This window comes from Delphinapterus leucas, chromosome 9, assembly GCF_059928025.1.
Source record: "Delphinapterus leucas isolate spDelLeu-1000000601 "Yukka" chromosome 9, BTC_Dleu_Yukka2, whole genome shotgun sequence".
NCBI lineage: Eukaryota > Metazoa > Chordata > Mammalia > Artiodactyla > Monodontidae > Delphinapterus > Delphinapterus leucas.
The window spans coordinates 59933506-59936656 of record NC_143137.1 but is presented as its reverse complement, the minus strand read 5'-3'; the positions used below and the strand labels follow the sequence as shown (position 1 = coordinate 59936656).

The 3151-nt window shown below is 41.3% G+C and overlaps 1 pseudogene; it reads right to left on the bottom strand.

Moving 5' to 3' along the window:
• Positions 1-388: 388 nt before the first annotated feature.
• Positions 389-2361, bottom strand: LOC149748417 (uncharacterized; annotated as a pseudogene).
• Positions 2362-3151: the final 790 nt, after the last annotated feature.

Genomic DNA, 3151 nt, shown 5'->3' with positions numbered 1-3151 from the left:
CAAAGTATGCTAAGGATTGCTGGGAGCCACCAGAAACTAGGAAGAGGCAAGGAAGGAGTCTTTTCCTAGAGGCTTCAGAGGGAACATGGTCCCGCCAACTGATTTCAGACTTCTAGCCTCCAGGACTGTGAGAGAATAAGTTTCTGTTGTTTTCAGCCACTCAGTTTGTGATCATGTGTCATGGCTGCCCTGGGAAACTAAAACACCCTCCATGAGTAAAGATGGATGAGATGCACCTCATGGAGCTTTGTATTCTAGAAGACCCTGCCTAGTTTCCCAGCTTCAAAACTCTCAAGTAGCTGCGTCTTGGTGGGGCTCCTTGGGCACCAGGATCATGACCTCCTACAACAGTTCCACAGGCTGAACTGCTGTCCACAATGGCCCATCTGCAGTTGGCTGACGGAGTTGATGTCAGGTTGTAGAGCTCCTGTTGGGCTGTACTCAGTGAGTTCAGACAGTGCTGAGGGGCAGCTGACATTATAGGGCTTGTCCTCTGGAAGGACTGTGGGCCCACCCACTCACTGTGCCTGAACAGTCCTCCTCAGTCCTGGAAGAGGCCGTATCTGGATGGAGGTGATTAGCCTAGTGGAAGCTCTAGCTGCCCCAAGTCCAGCTGATCACCCCAAGGGTTGACAGGATTTTCACACTGGCTGGGAAGCTCAGCTCTCAGCCAGAAAGCCTCAGCAAGTACCTGTAGGGCAAAAGTTGCCTCCAGTGTTTGAACAAGCACTGTTGGCTCTGTTGGCTCTTATTTTCTTATTTCTGGCCTCTGAAGGAATCCTTTACTTCTCAACAGCTTTGCTATAGATTTTAAACATTTTATATGTTTTATTTAGCATATTAACTTGTGCTGTACTAGAAGGTTTTCTTTGGACATTTAGTCTATCATTTGAGCCTAGCCACTGAGGGCTAGAATTTAGCTGTCCCTTGCAAAATGGCATTAGTGGTTAACCAAGAATCATATTCTACTGAAGAAATATAGGTATTGTAATCTGTTAGCTGTCCATGTTCATTCTTTAATTCAATAGTCATCTATATAGGTAAGCCAGTGTACTAGATATCGTTAGGAATCCAAAGACAATAGAATCAACTTAAGCCTAGCAGACTATCTATAAACCAGATAAGTATCTGGTAATTTTGTTTATAGTTTACCCATGACATAATTCTGTGTATTAATTTATTTAATTACAAATTTCAAAAAAATAAAAAGAATTTCCTTCCATTGTTGTTAATGGAGAAACATCTAGATATGGCTGTAGATTTGCTTGATCATAATGTCTAAATTTGGGATTACTTATGAATTAATCTGCCAGTTACAAAGATATCTGTAACAGGGAATGCCCTTACTTTATTTTTATTGTTTTGAAAAGTTAAAAATTCCTTAATTTTTTATTCCTGGTACGACTACCACAATTTACAGGGCAATATACCTGATATAATGAAAAGAAAATGACAAAGCTACAACAGATAAAAGACCTCAGGAACGTACATCTAATTGACACTACATTGCATTAATCAATAGCTGCACTTTTTGCAAGCTGTGTCTGTGACAGTCCTGAACAAGAAGGGTTTCCTGTTAAGCTGCAGTGCCTTTTCTAACTATGGATCATCACTCCTTCTGTGGCAGATTTTTACAGTTGCTCTAATGCTTTGGGGATGACTGTCTCAAAGTAACCTGCAGTTTTCTTGACAACTCCTTGCTCTCTCTCCTGCTAAGAAATGTAGCCCTTTTCTTCTGAGTTTTTAGAACCTTCTGCTACCATCCACCACTTCCACCACCAGATCCATAACCACCACCATAGGGACTGCCCAAACTTCTTCCACCAAAACTGTCCCCCTTTATGGGTCCATAATTTGATTGCTGTTGTCCACTATAATTTCCAAAATCATTATAGTTCCCAACACCACCATAGTTACCTCCAAAACTTCCTCCTTCATTGTAACCATCATATCCTCCACCACTGCCTCCATATCCACCACCTTGGTTTCCATATCCAGATCTACCACCACCAGCCTCCTCTTCCACCAAAGTTTCCACCACGGCCAAAGTTACCTCCACCACCTCCAAAGTTTCCTCCACCACACATAAAGTTGCCAGATCCACCTCCACGACCTCTTTGTGATCCAACAGACTGCATTTCTTGTTTAGAAAGGGGCCTTTTTCACTTTACACTTATCCCCATTAATAGTGCGGTACTTCTGAACAATAATTTTATCAACTGTATCATGATCATCAAAAGTTACAAAAGAAAATCTTCTCTTTTTTCCACTCTGCCTGTCTTCCATAACTTCTATGGTTTCAATCTTGCCATACTTTTCAAAGTAGTCTCTCAAATTATATTCTTCTGTATCTTTTTTTTTTTAACATCTTTATTGGAGTATAATTGCTTTACAATGTTGTGTTAGTTTCTGAGGTATAACAAAGTGAATCAGCTATATGTATACATATATCCCCATATCTCCTCCCTCTTGCATCTCCCTCCCACCTTCCCTATCCCACCCCTCTAGGTGGTCACAAAGCACCAAGCTGATCTCCCTGTGCTATGCAGCTGCTTCCCTGTATCTTCTTTAATACCACCAACAAAAATTTTCTTCACTGTTAGATGGGCATCAACCTTGTGTGGTTGAGCACACATTGCTGCATCCACCTCTTCAACACAAGAGTTAGTCACAAAACCAAAGCCCCTGGAACGTTTTGTTTGGGGGTCTCTCATCACCACATAATCTGTAAGTGTGCCCCATTTCTCAAAATGTTCTCTTAAGCTACCATCTGTAGTTTCAAAGCTCCGACCACCAATAAACAGTTTTCTCAACTATTCTGGTTCCTTTGGATCATGGCCCTGCATTTTGAGACTGGACTCACCTCTTCCAAATTGAGTTCAATATCGCCTCTACTTTAAGTGTAGTCAAGTAACTTAATTTCATGTAGGCAGCTTCCTTTTTTGCTTGTAGGGAATGTAGGTGTTGGCTCTTGTATTCTTTTTGAATGTTATTTCAAAAGCTATTTCTGTGTACCATCTGGTACACCATTATTCAGCTTCTTTAACAATAAATAGCAAAGTTGTCACTAACCTACACAAATGAGGGCTGTTCCAACTCTGCTTTCCTGAACTTGAGGCACCAACTTGATTAGAGAAGGGAAACTAAAGAC